Genomic DNA, 18,777 nt, shown 5'->3' with positions numbered 1-18,777 from the left:
CATACATTAGCTTTCTATCTTTTCATCAGCAACTGCAGACAGATTTTCTCAGCATGAGAACTGCCATGGAAATTGAAAGATTGTACAGCAAACATTTTTTTTCCTTGATGCCCTGTCTAATTGTGCTGCCTTTGATTTTATTAATCTGTTTTTATTAATATCCTGAAGGCAACAGGAAAAAAAAAAAAGCTTTTACTTTCCAAAGTGGCTGGTGCTGCTTGTATTTTGTTTTATTAAATAGGGAGGTTACATGGTACCTAGGACAGAGCACCCATCTTTCTGGAAGGAGAGGAACAAGAGCCTCTTTGAGCACCCTCTCCTCACATGGATGTGAGGCCAAGTACCAGCCTTGCAGATTCCCGCAATTCCTCCAAAGCCATCTGCTGCCTGGTAGCAGGGGGAGATGCTGGAGAAAGGCACCGCAGGCCCATCTCACTGTGGCACATTTCCCCTTGTACATCCCTGTCTGTCCAGACTGACTGTCATCTAGTGCTGCGCTCATCAGCCCATCATTTCTAGGGGTCTGAAAGAGAACTATCACAAAGTTTGTGCTGAAGCTAATTGGTTTTACCTACCTGCAACCAGCCAACACTACCAGCCTGCATTAGAGCTGCTCCTCAAACACCAGCCAGGTCCCAGGAGATCTCGGACAAGACCCCACACAAGTCTCACAGCTGGGGAGAGGCATTGCCCCTCTGAGCAGCAGGTACCCAACCTCTGCTGAGGTCAGCCCAACATCAGTATTGATGCTCTTGCTGCTGCTCCATAATTTGCACATACCAGAAAGGCTCATCCCGAGTGGGGTGTTGTTAAACCACATGTTGCATAATCTATAGCACAGCCTGCCAAGCAGCTTGCAAGACAAAAGAAAAGCAGGCAAAGCTACATGAAGGGGGGGGGGGGGGCTACAATCCACTTAACAAACACAGCCCTCAGGCACAGGGGAGAAGAGACCCCACCAGAGCACTCAGCCCAGACCTGGTGCTCTCTCCAGGCTAAGCCAGAGCCTCCTGCAGCAGCATGCTCGGCTGGGCTCCTTCCTCCGGGCACGCCGTGGGCATGCTGCAGGGATGCACCGTGGTCCCTGCAGGACTGACCACCAGCAAGGAGCACGCTGCTCACACCACAATGGGCTCTGCCCACCCCACCAGCCACTGCGGTGCTGCCCCGTGGTACTGGCCGCATCTGTTTTAAGCCTTACGGCTGTACTCTATCACTTAAACTCACTTTCTATTTCATTATCCAGTATAAAGTAGAGGAGTTTCTAGGTATTAGTTATGGAGTTTCCATATCAACAGTTACTGCACATTTGTTCTCAGGGGGCTATTACCCCTTCAATCCTCTGCGATAGAGACCAATATTGATACCATCAGCACAGGCATATTAGAGCAAAGGGAGCTGCTTTATCTCGGAGCCAACCGTTGACCTCCAAATATTCAACAGATAAGGCATGGGTTTTGCTCAGATATAAATATGTGAAAAGAAACAAGTAAACTTTTACTTCCAAAAGTGCATTTTCGATTTCCCCCTTTACTCTCATAGGATAACAAAACCCATTTCATCCCAACAGGAAATTCTGGTACACTGGAAAATACAAAGAAGTGTCTAAAGGTAATTGCAAGCTGCAGAGCACCACAGCCCGCTGCCTTGTGACTGGAACTTCAGACTGCACAATGTCTGATACTGGATGGGTTTGCAGGGGTCATTTCTTTCTGTAGTGTACACATTTTTAACTGTTACAAAAATCAGTAAAGCTTTGTAGGCACAAACACATAGTGATAGGGGGCATGTTACTTCCCAGCTCTCACACCATCACCCACTTAATGCTGCCAGGCACACTCTGGGGAGGACACAGGGGGGGGACAGTCTTGACCCTTTCCTGTGCCCAGGGAGGCATTGGGTTTACCTTGACAGGAGAAACACAAACAGGGCTTTCAGCTGCTGAGCTGGATCTTTATTTTAATGGTGAGATGTGTGTAGTAATAGCACATGTGGGGTTATTGATGTCCGCTTTGTACTTGCCTGTAAAATGCACTGACACAGTATATTGCATGGTCAATAGGTCTTTAGGGTTTTTCCAGCAGTATTAAATATCATTTTAAATGACGTGCCCATGTACCTTATTAGTTGCTCCCGTGGCAGAGCACAAGGTGGTGCATGGGAAGCACTGGAGCCCAGCACCAGGGCAGCCATGGGGCTGCCAGGCAGCCCTGTGTGCAGGGCAGGAGGATGGGGTCTGCTGGGCAGAAACTGGGAGAAAGACAGGGCCTTGCAGGGACCTGCATGCTCACAGTGTCAAGCACCCAGCCCAGAAGCACACAAAGATAACACCAGCTGCCAGAGGTGACATCAGCCACCCCTGCCCACACCACACTCCCTGCTCAGGTCCCCTCTCCTCCAGCCCCAGTGCCCTCAGGCAATGTCTCACCACCCCCCCCCCAGGATGCTCATGAGCAAGAAGCCACAGAGCACTGGGTTCACCAGCTCCCACCTACCTCCCAAACCTTCCTCCGCACCTCTCCTTCTGCTCTCCAGTCCCTCCCCTAGAGCAAACCCATCCCTCCTGCCCCCAGAGCAGTTTCCTACCCAGCAGGACCCACATGATGCCCAGCACAGGCATCTCGACAGCAGGTCCAGGCCACACCACCCAGCCTCAGGCTGTGGGAAGTGAGGACAGCCATGTGGGGAGGGCAGACCCTGCTGTCCAAGAGCTTGCTGCAGTAGGCAGGCAAGAACTGAAACAAGTCTTCTCCCCTTGTCACCCTAGCAGGATACTCCTTCAGGAGTTTCTTGCAAAGTTTGGGAGGCCAGGAGGAGCATTTGATTATCTGATTTGAAATACAACCCTCCAAAGAACCCTCCCTATTGAAGAAACCATAAAAAGAAAATCTTTCCTAATGTCACTCTTTCCTCCCTGTTCCTTAGGAGCCTGTGAGCACTGCCATTCATCACCCATGTGACACTTTCATAATGTAGTCCTAGATAATGGCACACCTTCCAACTTTCCAGAATTGGCTGTCAGGGAAATCGAAGGAGACAAGTGTGAGATAGGGGAAGAGGCCTCCTTGGTGGATACAAGAGCCACAGAGACACAGCCCCCCCCCCCAGCTCAGCCTGGCTGGTGAGCCCACAGATGGTTTGGGGCGGGGGGGGGGGCATAGGGCCAGCCACTTGCAGAGAGGGGACACAGTCATGGGGCAGCGTGGGGTGACCCTGGGAGCACAGGCAGGGTCAGTCCTGTGCCCAGTCCAAGAGCATCACTCCCTCCCATGCAGGCAGGTCACAGGCACCTCCATACCACTCCCAGCCCTGCGGTGCCTCTTCTTCCTCACATCAGGGCCAGTCTGCACACCTGCACAGAGGGAGAGGGAGGGGAGCAGAGGCAAGGTCCCCCCACCCCAGCTCCTTGTTCCCAAGGACACACACATCCCTGCAGCACAGCATGAAGCACCAGGAGCACAGGCTGCCTCCTGCTCAGATACCCAGTCCTCAGGCCAGCCCACCCTCACCTTCTTTACACATCTTTAGTTGTCTTGGTTGTTTGTCCAGAAATGCAGCCATCCCCCCACTTCTCCCCTCCTCTTTTCACCCTAGTCCATCATGCAGATTCCAGAGTCTCCCCAAAATCCCTCTACAGGGCCCTTCTCGCTCCGCCTGTATTAACTCCTCACACACACAGCCACAGCACTACCAAAACACCACACACAGTCTGTCTGTCCACTTCACTGCTTGGATACATTGGGAGAAGCTTCACATCCCACTGCCTCTGCCAAGCAACAACCCCATGTTTGCAGCCCTGCCCCTTCCCTCCCTCTGCAGCTCTCTTCCCAGCAGTGTCAAGGCAATTGAAGTCTCCCTGATCAATGCTCCAGGTTTTCCTGCCTTTTTTTTTTTTTTAGCTACAGCCTCTCCAGGTGTGCATATGCATTTTCTGACTTGTCAGCTCATCTTGCCTTGGGCACTTCTAACAGTTTATTCTACCTTTTTTTTTTTGCCTTTTCAAGTAGAACTGGGTGCATGATATCTGAATGATTGCAGCCAAATTGTGCACAAAAATATGTAACAAGAAACAAGATCCTCAAAACTTATTTCACAGCTGTTGCAACGAGCCCTGTTTTCTGCCTGGGCACCAACAGGTCTGCCCTTGCATACCCATCCTGGGCACAGCCACATGCCCCAGTCAGGGGTGGGTAGGTTCAAACCCCAGCAAAGCTCCCCACTCAGACACAACCCAGCATCGCTTCCCCACACACACGAGGTGCTAGCCTGCAGAGCTGGAGCCCAGCAAGGCCAGTTTGCTTGGAAACTATTTATGACAGGCTTACCCTTGCACATGCCATGCTGACACCTCCTGCACACACCATTCCTGGGGTCTCACACAGCCCTGGTACACACACCTCTGACAGACCTGAAACCCAACAAAACAAGTTATCCTCTTTAGGGGCTGAAACTGCAGCTTTGAGCTCTTTTTTTCTCTCCCCCAAAAACTCACAGGTACATTTATGGTAAAGCCAACACTATTAACAACTTGCCTTTAGTGACACTGTTCATAGATACAGGCTCCAGAAGCCAGGATTTTTAGACATCAACCCTTTGCCTTATCAAATTCTCAACTCTCAAAAAAGCCTTAAAACCAGTTAAATAGTCCATCTGAGTATTAGTTGAAAAAGGCACTAGGGCACAACACTCACCTGGAAACACAGTCGTCATCTTCTCCCACCAAAAAAATCACATGGCTTTGCTTTAAACACCTTGAAGAGCCCTGAGCAGAGCTGGAAGCAGCAGTCCTTGTACATGACCTTCCAAAGAACCCAGAGCACACCTCTCTGGAGCTATATATACACCCCACCCTAACGCCTTATTCCCCCCTGCTGCTGTTAATTAAGGGCACAGGCCAGGCTGAAGGAGTTGCCTTTCAGCTGGTGCTTGAAGTCAAAGAGGGGGTGAGGAGAAGTGGCAGTAGAAGTGGCAGAAACTGCCTGAGATGGTGCTGCAGATGGGGGCTGTCACTGGCTCCCAGGTACGTGCCCTATGCACGAGCAGAGCCGAGCCTGTGCCGGGGGCTGGACGTGCTGCTGCTGAAACGAGCACGTCTCAGCCCTGGGCCCCAGGCAGCAGCAAGCAGAGACGAAGCAGTACCTGTACCCGCTGCGCTCCCTGGGGAGACCTGGCCCGAGACCAGGGGGGCCCTGGGAAGCAGTGGTGTTGGTGTAAGGCTTGCACGTTTCGGGGCTGTTTGCGCTTTCCAGGGCACAGCATGCTCAGATGAGAAGAGAAAGTGAGCGCTGCCAGCTGGGTGCCTTATCTTTGTCTTTAAATAAATATGATTTTGTCAGGTTTATGAAAAATAATATAGCGTGTTATTTTTCATAAGCCTGACTGATATCTCCATTTCCCATGGTTCAGCTTAGGCCATAAACATGACCCTGCTTGAGTGATTTCACCTTCCTCATTGAGCAGAGAACCTCAGCAGCACTCAGACCAAGGTCCTGACTGATTATCGACAAATTAAAAATATAAGCTATTGACCAGACACTGAGATAGAGTCCCTGAGCCGGTGTCCAGAATCTCAATGAGGTTATTGAAGTGGTACCGATCGATACTGCAGTTATAACACAGAGAGCAGGCGGATCACTGCATACATAATGCAAAGGAGAGCGTGCTGGATGCTTAAGTAAATAGTTGTTCAAATTAACAAGGGTGCTCGGAGATGCATTCCTCCGCTTACAGCCTAATGACTTTCTAAAGTCAGAAAAACAATAAAGTAAGCCAGTGCTCAGCAGGCACAGGGCAGCGCCTTCACCTTCTGAGCGAGGAGCCAGCGCAGGAGGGATGGAGATGGGGGGGGCACCCCGGGCTGTCGCTGAGGGGCTGCCTGTCCTCTCCGGCACATCCCTGCCCTGCGCCTGAGGCCAGTTCTTGCCACCATCCCTGGCTAGCAAAGGAGGCAGGCGGTTTGGGGCACCATCAGACGGGCACAGATGGTCCCATCTGCTGCAAGCACTCGAGCGCCTGGTGACCTCAGCCAGGCTGCCAGTGCTGCCGGTGGCACCGCTTGGTAGCAGTGCCAGTTTCTGCGGGGGCAGCTGGCAGCACCATGGGGCACAGCTGACAGCACTGCAGGTCTGGGGCCGGACCCCTCCCCAAGGGTTTTTCACCCCGGGGGTGCTGCACGGTTTCACCTCCCCTATTTGCTGTGGTTTACGGTGAGGGATGGGGAAACCCTGCTCCCCATGGGTGCTGGCATCACCTGATGAGGGTTCCCTGGCAGATGTGTAGGTGAGAGCGAGGCGTGAGCCATCTTACAGGGGAAACTCCGTGTCTCCAGCAACAGGGAGAGTCAGGGCCCAGATGAGGCCCAGGCATAACATGACTCCCCTGGTCCCCGTCCCTATGGCAGCAAAGCCTCCTGGGCAGTGCCAGAGGCAGAAGTCTCCTGTGGGCAGTGGCCGGCCCCGGCAGGGAGCTTGCCACGGCTTCCCTGTGGCTTCTCCCTCTGCTCTCACCCCGGTGCATGCATCCTTTGTTTGCTGGTTAAGTGATTTCTTGGCTCTCCTGCTAATGCTTGGTGACATTTATATTGCTTTAATCAATATTAATTATCTTTTGTCCCAGGTCAACAAAACCCATTTTTTTATTCCCTACCCATTGGTTTGATGTCATACGGGATTTGTGCCTCTTTCTGCCCCCTACAGTGGCACCACCAGGAAGCCTCCCCCTGGCCTTGTCCTCGCCAGCTCTGTCTCCTCTGTTTCCAAAGTTTCCTTTTCTCCCAGCTGTTCTCCCCAGTGCTGGGACGCTGTGAGCCAGGAGCTGCCGGCACAGCACCGAGCGCTCGCCCGAGCCCAGCTGCTGCTGTGCTTCAAGAGTTAAACGCTCTGCTCGGAAGCAGCATCATTTACTAGCAAAACCCAGCACACAGCGTGCACACCGAGGCCCCAGAGCCCCGTCCTCTGGGGAAGGCGCCGATCAGATAGCTGCCTGCATGTTTGAAAACATTTATGTCACTGAGCAGGCTGCTGGCAGGCTCGCTGGGTTTCCTGGTACTGCCTGATCGACAGGGTCAGATCCCAGCAGCTGTTTTGAAGGAAGAGGCACGCTCAGCAGCTGTGTGTAGTGATGGAAACCGCCCGTGATGGTGCCATCCGCATTACCGCACGTCTCCGTCCTGGCCCCGCTTTTGGGAGGGATGCTCTGCCGGCTCCGCATCCCCCACGCCGCCAGTGCCTGGTGCGGGGGAAGCAGTGCCGGCTGCTGAGGCTGGGCGCCGGCAGCAGGACACGAAGCGGCAGCGGTGCAGCACAGCTCTGAGGAGACCTGCTGAGGGGTTTTCTGGCTGATTTGGGCTGGATTTGGTGCTGGGCAGCACCTCCTCCAGTGCTGCCTCTCTTGACGGCTCTTGCTGGGTCAGAAGCTGCCAGGGGTGCAGTACGTGCAGGAGCTGTCAAGCCCCCTCGTCTGCACCCCCGAGCCTGAGCACAGCTTCTGCTCCCTCCCTGGGAAGCAAACAGGTGTGAAAGGTAGCCTTTGTTTTCCCAAAGCTCCAGGTCCTGGAGTCATGTGAATCTCAGCCTACACTTCTGTTTGGGAGCAGGTTTCCAGCCCTTTTGCTGGACGGAAATGTGGGAAAATGTTCAAAGAAGAAAAAAACCTCTATAAAAGTAAAAGCAAAAGTGCTTTTAATTTTTAACCTCATTGCCTTTGAGGCAGTCTTGTGATCGCAGAGCATGATTCTCAGGGATTTAACACTTGGAGCTGGTGCTGGCCTAACACAGAAGACTGCAGGCGAACATGAGGAGCACACAGACACCTGTATGTCGTGTTTTGCCCAAGGTTCCCATTTGAGACTGGCATCTGATTCCTCTCACAGCTCGGCGCGGCTCGCTCAGCTGATGGCTTTCTCCGAGTGCATGCAGTAATGATGTGGAGTTATGCAGCAGGCAGCTAATCACAGCGGTGCTGCTCGGGGGTGAGGGGTATGGCTTAAGCAGCCTCCTCTGTTTTATGAAACATCGTGCTGCAGTTCCAGCACTGAAGAAAGGTTTAAGCAGGGAGCAGCTACTAACAGATTCATTAAACTTGCTCCAGAGCAACTATAAAAAATCAATTTAGTTCACCAGGCAGCTTGAACTAGTGCCAGTGGCAGGGAGCACCTCCCAGCTGAGAGCTCTCCAGCTCTGAAGTGCCGCTATGATATTACCAGCATTGGAGTACAACAGCAGGTGATGATATAAAGCCAGGCTCCGCGCAGGGCGGTGGCGAGCCCCAGATGCAGGTCTCTGCTAAGGGAGAGGCTGTCGGCTGTCACTGGGTCCCGGGGGGGGTCCGGACCCTGGGGAAGCCCTTCCTTTAAAACCAGCCAAATGTTCCCAGAGCCGTGGCGGAGCGGGAGAAGGGGTTTGTGCCGGGTGGGCTGGTGCCGGCACCCAGCGCAGCCCCCACACGCATCAAGCAGGTTCCTGTCCCCGCCAGCCCTGTGGGCCAGGAGCCAGCTCCCCTTGCAGGGAACCGCAGCAGCAAAAATACTCTCAGTGACCTTTTTACTGGTGGTAGCCAGTACTTTATCAGAAGGTCAGTCCAACCTTTCCTGCTCTCACTTTATAATGAACATTTTCTCTTTTGTCACATATTTTCAGAGCCCTGAGGAAATCCAGGGAGTTATTCTCAGCCTAGAAATTTAACTCCTGCCAGAGCGATCCCTGCCCTCCCATATAAGTGGCCCTGTACCGCCGTGTCTCCATCATGCCATGCAGCCGATGCTCAGGTCCTGCCAGGCCAACTGGCCAGTTCTGTGCAAACAATTACAACACTGGCTGCTTTTCTTTTTCAGCAAGTGGAGCCCACCCAGGCTTGCTTGGCATGACATTCCTGTGTACGGTAACAAACATCAGAAGTGCTGAGCCCCCCACTCCAGTGTTAATGAAAAGGTCTGGTGTTGCGGCATGAAATATTCATCACGCTCCCGTCCCTGCTCCCTCGCTGCTCTGACTGCACAGCTGACGCTGGCCCCGGTGCCACGGCCAGCAGCCAGAGCAGAGCGCTCAGAGCCTGTGCCTGTGTTTCTAGCAAATGCAAGTGCAAAGAAATACACTTATATATTCCTTCCTCTGGTGCAAGGTTCATTAGAAGAGGTACCACGGTGCATTTTGGTCCTGGTAGGCTGGCCTGACAGGCACCTGCCTGAAGGAAACGCTTAAAATCCTCATTAAAAGTCACTTCAGAGACCAGCCAGAGGAAAGGGCAGCTATGCCAAGCAGAGGGCACTGGAGAGTGTTTACTTGCCCATGCATTGTGCTGCTGGCACTTGTCAGCAGTGAAAAGGAAAGGAGGGTGTTTAAATTGGAGGGGCTGGCAGAAGCACACCCGGCTGGGAGAGATTATTTCAACTTTGCATCATCTAGCAAATGCTCCGCAGCAGCGGCTGGTCCCTGCTTTGCCTTCAGGAGGTCTCAGTGGGGGCTGCCAAACCCTGCCATTGGCATCTGCATTACTCCAGGCCCTTCACAGCGTGAGAAGAGCCCTGTGGATCTTTTCTCCCCTCACAAGATAGGCACCATGTCCCCATGCAGGGGGAGGAAATTGGGGCAGGGATGTTCAGCACACAGGGATTGCAGGTGTCTGCGTCACTGCGATATTGCCAGGGAAGAGCAACGTGGAGCATAAACCATCAGAGCTCCCATTAAAACAGCTTCATCACATGGCAGGGGAAAACCAGATCTAGGGAGGGAAGAGGCTGCAGGAGGGAAGGTGAATCCTTCCAGGCATTTCTCTGTGGGACGACGATGGGGTAACGGAGCTCCTTCACGCTGCAAAACCTGTGCGAGCCTCTGGGACAGCACACCTGGGCACAGCGAGATGATCCACACCCACTCACGCTATAGCTCACAGGCAAAAATAACCACAGATGAAGAAAGGAGATTTTTCAGGAATGCATTAAGTTGAGCGGGTGAGAAAAAGGAGTGGGCGAGGGGCTCCTGTGAAATTCAAACGCTTCCTTTCATGCACTTTCTAAATGTAGCTGCTCCTTCCCCATCTGAGATGATGCTTCTGCCTCTTACATGGCAGCACTGGGGAGGATCTGCAGGGACAGAGTCAGGGCCAGCCCTCGGTCCCTGTCCCTATCCCTGTCCCCATCCCCATCCCCGTCCCTGTCCTGTCCCATCCTGTCCTATCCCATCCTGCTGCAGCACCCACACCCGAGCAGTTCCACATGGGTTCGTTAGCAGGGGCAGCACTTCTGTCTCCCCAGGCAGGACCGATGCAGCTACGCATGGCCAGAGGGGAGCGCAGGAGCCTGGCCACACTTATCTGCACCCGGGGAAGGAGGGCAGCATTCGTCCGACCCCACACTTCACAGTGGACGGCACCGCAGCGGGTGACATGGGGGAAGCGCCCGGTGTTTGCCCAGGGTGGGAGCCACACCGAGTGCCACCACAGAGACACTGGCAGGATGGTACTCACCGGCCAGTGCAGCTGCCCTGGCATGCTGTAGCCTTGTACCCAAACAGGCTCAGCATGACCATGACACCCAAAGTGCCACCTCCAGCCAGGCACAGTGTCCCTGCTGTCCCCATTAGCACTGGGCCACTGGTGGGTCCCTGGCAGTGAGTGCGCGGGTCCCTGGGCAGGGGTGATGGCTCTGCCTGTGGCTGGCAGTTTCACCAGTGCCCACGTACACTGGAATAGCAATTTTTCCACTGCTCACATCACCTAAGGCATCTCATTTATCCAGCTGAAGAAAGCCAAAAAGATAAGGAAAACACTGGGGCACTGAGGAGGGACAAAGACCTCTATTCTCTCTCACGAGTCACCTGCCCAGGGGACTGCCACAAGAGGAAAGTTATCAGCGGAGCAGTGGAGCACACAGGCAAAGAGCAAAACTGCGGAGAAATCAGATGTGCTTCCAAAGCAAGCATCCAGCCAGAGCTATCCCTGCCTGGAGCCCACCGCGCAGGGACCAGCACAGAGCAGAGGGGGCTGGAGGACGGACATCCCGGCCTCTCCCTTCGGGTCGGTTTTCACTGACCCAGGTTTTGTAAGGGCAGGTTCACATCCTCTCTTGCAGGTTCGGGAGCTGTGGCCTGTGGTTTCTGTTTGTGCTCTCAGCTGCCCAAGACATGCAACGAGGACGCTGGCAGAGACAGGCCGATGCTCTGGCTGGGAACACCCGCGGGAGCCGTGGCACTTGCCGTCCCCACCTGGGGACCCACGGGAGCCGTGGCACTCGCCATCCCCGCCCAGCTCCTGGTAGCTGTGCTGGGAGCTGGTGCATCGCTGCATAATCCTGCTGACAGCATCTCCTCCGGGGCAGGGGCGGCCGAGCCTCTCTGGCAGAGGACAGCGATGAGAAAGAATCAGAACAAAACTTCAGCAGCGTTTGTATTCCCAACAGCCCTGTTCTATTCAACTTTACTTTTAAATGTGTTCCTTAAGTTTCTTTCTCCTCCTGAAAATTTTCCTACAGTGAAAAATAATGCAAGGCGCAGGCTGGAATGAGCAAGTGACTTCCATCTCAATGACACGTTTAATGTGCCTGTGAATGGAAAGTCTCTTGCTCATTCTGGTCCCGTCCTTTGCATTTGGCTGTTCTGAATTTAGCAGGGCAATCATTAAACCTGAGTGATCTGGAGAAAGGAGTCTGAGCCGGCACGTTCAGGCTGCGAGGCAAGAACCGATACGTGCGGAGAGGTGCGCACCCTGCGTTTGGTGAGCCAGCTCCAGCAGGCTGGGGTCCTGTGGGGGGGCGAGAGCCAGCCCTGCAGACCTGGAGAGGTGGGTGGAAACGGACCCGGTGCAGGACAACCCCCCGCCACTGACCCCCACCTCGGCAGCCCCTGTGTCTGTCCACAGGTCGGGGCCAGCAGCGAGGGGATGCTCTTGGGACGGTGCCGTGGGCGGCAGCTCCTTCACCTCAGGATGTCGCCTCTCCCTCCATGCCAAAGCAGAGGCATGGAGGCTGAGCCAAGGCGAGCACCTGCGCTTACCCCGGCGAGGTGACTTCTCCTTCTCCCACCCGCAGCATCGGTCTTCTCTCTCCTGCCCCTTCTCTGCTCTCTACTGAGGAAGGAGGGAGGGTTTGGTGTGTGGAGCGTTTGACCACAGCCTTGCTCTGGCTTTTGAGAGGGCAGGAAAGCTGTGGTGCAGAAGAGCTACAGGAGGATTTCCCTTCAGGTGCTCTTATTTCTATGGGCCTGGATTTTTTTCCTTCCTTCTGGGACTTTTGGACAGGCAAGTCTCCAAACCCACTACCACAGGCAAAACAGGGGAAGCAGTGAGTGCCTTGGCATGGCACTTTATAAGCAGAGTAGACTTGCTGAACTTGGCGCCTCTTAAGTGTTTGGATGAAGTCACAAGTCACCTCTTCTGCCACAGCAAGCCATGTCACAGGTCTGCTGAAATGTCTTGCCTGGATCTCGGTATGGACCATGAATACGTTTTGCCTGGGCCTCAACGCTGGCAGAGCTGCATCCAGCTCCTCTGTAGGTGTCCTCCGTAAAAATGAGCAAACCACAGCAAATCCTTGCAGCCAGCCTTGCTGTAAAGATCATGGGAAGCACTGCTGTCCATGACGAACAGGTGAGAAAAGTTGGTGTCTCCCCACACTTACGGTTCAGTTAATTAAGTCAACTCTATTCTGAACTTTATCAGAGTTATTTAATAAATAACTTCAGGACACAATTGTCACTGTGGGTTATTCTTAAGTGGCCAACTTGCAGGTCCAGGCTGACACTGGCAGGGTGACTCCACTGCTAATTAGTTTAGTTCTCAGCTGTTGTGCCTTTTTTTCTGTTTACATAATTAATTCTGTGAATTTTGTATTCTCACTTAAACTCACTCTTTTTTTTATAGAGCAATCACTACTAAAAGATGAATTTTTTATAAGTTTGCCTTTGTTACTTTAAATTTTTTATAAACTTCTTACCCTTAAGGAATATTTCTTATAGCTGGCAATAAAGTATGTTAATTTCATTTGAAAAGGGAAATGTAAGTTTGTATTTTATTAAACACACACTACCCATGTATCTGCAAATGCAGGGGGTGTTTGGGGTGTTGAGGGCTGCACACGGAGCACCGAGGGCAGGGCGGGGGGGATGTGGTGACCCACACAATCCAAACTGGCTTTAAGTGAGCACTGACGGTGCATCCCATGTCCATCTCCAGCTGGACATCCCACTCCCACCACCCTGCCTGCCCTGGGGCTGCTGGCTCTCCAGCTCTCCGAGCTTCCCAGCCCAGCTCTGCCCAGACCCGGGGGTGCTCGCCAGCGGCTCCCCTGCACCCAGGGCCCTGGTGCACTGGCAGGAGGCTGTGGGTGAGCTCTCACCTGGGGCAGAAAGCTGCTAATGAGCCCTCATCTCCATCACCAGTGCCTCGGCAGGCTGTTAACCACACTGAAGGGGCCCTATGAAAATCTCATATTTTAGTCTGATGAACAGTAATTCGGATTTGTTTCAGCCTGCTGGTTCAGCTGCCTGAGGTCAGCCATGGGTGTCCAGCATCTTCCTGCCAGGGTGATGGCAGGGCAGACAGAGCAGCCCTGCGCAGGCAGGGATGCCTGTAGCCAGCCATGCCTGAGGGCTCCCTGCCACCCAGCCTGCGGGTCACTTCCACTGTCACAGCCTCGCTCCGACTGGATCAATCTCTGTTTGCAAAGGTGAGGCTGGGAGCGGGGCAGCCTGCTCCCGAGCTGCAGGCTGTAGTGCATTGTAGCTATCCTTCCTCTTTGCCACAAAAATCTATATCTCTGGAAATGAAGCCCTTTTTTCACTTTGAAAATATTGCAGATTTTTATTCCTTCATTTGCATAGCACTTGAGATAGTCGGTTCAATACATGGAATATCTGCAGAATCACTGAAATACGTAATACGTATCTCATGCTAACCGAGGAGGCTGCAGCTCCAGCAGCAGAGGATATTACTGCATCATAAAGCACAAGCTACTGAAGGAGATAAAGAATGTTTTCCCCTTTGGACAAGTAACCAGCAACACTCTGACATGTCCTCAGGTGAAGGCTGCTTGTCTGAAACTATCAAATGCAAGAACAAGCGGAGAGCAATCAGCAGTGACAAAGACACAGACGTTCTCCCTCGTAAAGCACCAGAGTAAAGGGATGTAAACACGCATCTGGACACAAATGCCTTGGCTGGTCATTGCATTATACATGGTGCACGGCCTCGGTGCTGCCTGCCCAGCCGCGGCGCAGGGGAAGCGTGCTGCTGCCTGGGCCGGGGCTGCCCGCACCGCAGCACCCACACCGGCAGCCGGCACTTGCCGCTTGGCTGGGGTGCAACAGCTCAGGCCGTTGGGGGGGACCCTGCCGATCTGGGGACGGGGGCAGCTGGTGAGTCTGAACTCAGCCCAGGCTCAGAGAGGGTCAGGCTCCAAATGCTGTGCCCACTGGTTTCCTGCTCTTGCCAGAAAGATGATAATCGTGTTTGAGCATCTTGCTGAACTGAAGCCATGGAGAGCAATGCATTAATGACAACCAAAGCATGCCTTGCTTTGAGGCACTCCAGTTCCTGGAGCAAACACAAATGCAGCACACCGGTGGGTGTGAACAGTGCCAGCTGTGTTAAGCCCACAGTCCTTTCTCACTCCTTTACTCCATATTCACTGCACATGAAATGGTTTTCAATTTTCTTCGCATCCTACTTTTCATGCTTTCATGTCCTCAGTTTGCTTTCATAAAGGGATTGTGCGTTATTAATATTTGCAGAGCTGCAGGAAAATGCACCCACTTCTTTCACCAACACCCTGTTTCCACTCCAAGCAGGGGCTGGCTCCCCCCCCCCGCTGCAGTAGGACCACCGCTATATTCTCCAGGTGAACGTGTGTTATTCACCTACATTGAGCTGCCTACATTGCACACAGTATGATTCTTAGTTCACACAAAAAAAGAGCTCTTTGTTCTTTTCTGAACCACGAAGCCAAGTCCTTGCCAGGGACGTGACTTAGTCAGGGCAGCAACCGCTGACCCGCCTGGCTCCCACCGCCCCGGGCTGCCCCGGGTCCCGCTCAGGCGACCCTGGGGAGCGCAGTCCACCAGCATCCCATGGGATGCAGCGCCAGCCAGCCTGCAGCTCCTGCACAGCCTCACCGCCCAGCAGAGCCAGGGCTTCTGTCATCATCTGCTTCACTTGCAAAGACCTCTCAAACCAAACCTGTTCCAGAGTCCACACGCTCATAATAAATGGTTTAGGAGAGAAAATGCCGGTGTCAGCCTCAGTCGAAGATGATCTACGACTACTCAGCCTCATTTGGGCTACTCGGAAACAAATCGATGGACTACTGAGTCTCCAGACTAATAAATAATAACAATGATAAAAATAAAATATAACCAATAGTAATGCAGTGCATTCATAGGACACATTCCTCACACTTAATAGAGGCTTTGCTATCGAGCTTAATTAAAAGTGACACCAAATAAACTGTTCTTTCACATTTGACTCAAAAACGTCAGCTGCTTTCTCTTAAAGACAGAGGCCATCCCAGCTGCTAATTACCTGGCTGCAGCATGGCGGTGGTATTGCTGGTGCTGGCTGCATGCAATGGAAACACCGCTGCCCTCCGAGGTGCCACCTTGAACCCAACCAGATATAGGTGAATTCAGAGAACGATCTGAGAACTATATGCACACACGCAGCAGCCAATGCAGCCTTATAGCTGTAATTCACCCTAATTATTTCCTCTGTTAGAGTATGCATTAATGACCCTGGTATTAACGCAGAGTGCTATCATTTGTTCCCATATGTGCCAGATTGCTCATTAATACCCTGTAAATTGTAACAAGATGCTTCCTGGCTGTTAAGTATCACTGTGTATTTAAAGGGGTTACCCTGTGTGAGCAAGAAGACCCTGAATGCGTCTGTAGCCCTGACACTTTTCTGGGAGGTCAGGGTTACAGAGCTGGAAACCGTTCAGTCGTACACCATCGAGTCATGGATATCCCTGCTCAGTGTTGTCTGAAAGCCCTGGACCTACCACCTCCTGGTGTCCTCTTCCCCTGGAACCAGATGGGTTCAGTTAGGCTTCCTCAGCTAAAATATTGTCAAAGCCAATGCCTGTCCCGGTTAAATGTGTCTGAATCTCACTGCTTTCTCCCGCTGCAGACCTCATCCCTGCTGCACAACACTGAACCCACTTTGGCTGTGCTCAGCGCTGTGGTTTGCACCAAGCATGTGATTTTGTTGCCCATGCAGTGCCCAGATGACGCTCGTGGCTCTCAGCTGTGTGTCAGTGCAGCAGTGAGGTTTTCCTGGCATCCTCCCTTCACCCGGGTTGACCCCAGGCTCTCACACTCCACAGTGCGCATACGGGGTTTTTACTGCACTATTTTGTACTCAAAAGCAGTGGCTCCAAGGAGGCTCCCAGCCACGGCTGGTGGGACAGGGGCTTCATTGCAGGGCCCAGGCACCTCTCCTGAAAGAAGGCTACTGCCCCAAAAAGCTTCTGCCTTATGCCAGCAGAAATTGGGCAAGAGGAAGGATGTCTATGCCCAAGTCACAGACGCCGAGGTCTATGTTACCTGTCCAAAACTGTAGCAGAAATAAAACTTGGGATTGGACCCCAGCTGATTGTCCCCTGAGCCATCCTTTACTTCTCCGCGGCTGCCAGCAGCCCTCCAGAAACACTTCTGAAGAGCCGCTCATACCCAAAGTGCCGTCGCCAGCAGCCCAGCCCTGCCGCCGCTCTGTGGGTGAGCCCAGTCCTTCACTGTCGGTAAAGGGCAGATTCCGCAAACCCGACCCACGCTTTCTGGCCGCTGCTGCCATCAGAATTCCTGGGGAGCAGCACGCTGCGGAGCAGGCATTTCAAACACTGTGACGACTTGAAATCGGGAACCAGCTCATTTTCATCTTTCCCGCTTTGATGACTTCAGATCTGTATTAGCACAAGATGTTTTTAATCTCTTATCTGTGGCATTTTGTTTTCCCTTTAATCACACAAGGTGGGCTTAACCAGGAGGATATTATACAGTTCCCTCCTGCTGCTCCTTTGTAGCTCAATACTTGCACATACTAATGTTCAATTATTTGTTATACAGTGTCTAATATTTTCTACAGTGAACAGAGTTTTATTATCAGTTAATGTATTGATGAAAGAGCATGAGTTAGTCGATTGAATATGTAATAAATACAGAAATATACTTGAACTATTGATTACTCTGGTTGCTTACGTGAAGTATTGATATAAAGTGTGCAGATTTGCCCTCAGACTGTTGAGTCATGATACACCAGTCACCATTTTTAATAATAAAGGGTGACTATTTTTGAACACTTCACAAGAAAAAATCCATTTGCTAAATGGGTTTGTGTGTATTGCTGGGACTGCTTATGTGGAAACTGTGGGAGAGGATGAAGGGGAAAGGTGCCAGCTCTCTGCGTGCCTGAGGAAATACATGCTTAACTAGGAAAACACAGATTATCCTCTGTATCAGCCTTACTTCAAAGCTGTTAACGAAAGCCTGTCAGATGCGAAAGTGGCAAAATCGATGTCTCCAAAGTTTGGATACATCAATATGAGGGTTGTCCAAACAGCCTGGCTCCCCTCCGCATGTGGATCGCAATGGCTTCCAGCAGCACTGGAGCCCAGGTTGGCCACAACTGGGAATTTCACTCACAGTTTTCTGAGTGGTCCTGAAATTCAGGGAGGGAAAACACATTCTTTTTCAGACCAAAAATACATGTTTCTAAATGCACTTTGAAAAAAACACAACGTCTAATTCTGGAAATTTTGCCTGAGAGCAAGATGCCCAAAGCCGGGCCCCACAGGGCTGCCCTGCAGCCAGGCTGGGTATTGCACTGTGGGTGCACTGGGTGCCCACGGACCCTCCGCCCAGGCTGGCAATGAAACCAGGGGTGCACAAGTACCAGGGGCTTCAGGGAGGCACGTTCACTTCTTTGCATCCACACTGCTCTCCTGCTCCTGGAAACGGTTCCTCTCCCACTCGTCCTTCCAGCTCTAGCTGGGAGCTGCACAGACCAACTGGCTTCCCATCGCCCCTGGCCTTCAGCGGCAGCACGTTTCAAGGGCAGCCGCCCTGGCACCCCGCTGCTGCCTTCCTGTGCTGCCTTCTGCCTGTACCTGCAAAGGAAATTTTGCTGCAGCTGTTGGCTCATGCAAACGCTTATGCCCCAGACAGTCATTCCCGAGGCTGGGGATCAGAAGGAGTGTGGTGGGGACCCCACGTTGGGCTGCTCCTGTGGTGAGGGCAGCCTGTCCGTGTCCCAGCTCCAGGTGATGTCTGCAGACACTAGCTGCATATCTTGCTATTTCTGCTCATTGTTTACAGTCAACAGAGGGATCAGCACTTCTAACGGGAGGTTTGCTTGCAAGTTTTTCACAGGATGTCCTTCTGGTTGTCAAATACCCGGGAACGCCTGCGGTGACACCTGGGCTGCCCGTGCGGCAGAGGCATTTGTTGGGAATTCAGCATCACTCACGCTACAGCTGGGAGCAGAGTGACACATACATAAGGGTTCAAAGAGAGCTCATTCCACCTTGAGCCACATCCTGCCAGCACAGAACTGGGGAGAAGCTGCATCTTTTCAAAAGCCTTATGTAAGTCCCTCTACTCCTACCAGCAAAATGTTGTCTTCCTCTTGTACCTGCCGAAAAGGAGGTTAAACAGTCTGAAGAACCTTTGTGGTAGAGGTGGAGATTTGCTGCAATGCCCCATCCTGCAGCAAGTGGCAGTGACAGCTGATTTCCAAGTTGCAATATCTTCCTCTGAAATTTCCTGTACATAAAAACATAACTCCAGTTGAGAATCCTAA

Source organism: Aquila chrysaetos, chromosome 9, assembly GCF_900496995.4.
Source record: "Aquila chrysaetos chrysaetos chromosome 9, bAquChr1.4, whole genome shotgun sequence".
Taxonomy (NCBI): domain Eukaryota; kingdom Metazoa; phylum Chordata; class Aves; order Accipitriformes; family Accipitridae; genus Aquila; species Aquila chrysaetos.
Note: the sequence above shows the minus strand (reverse complement) of the source record.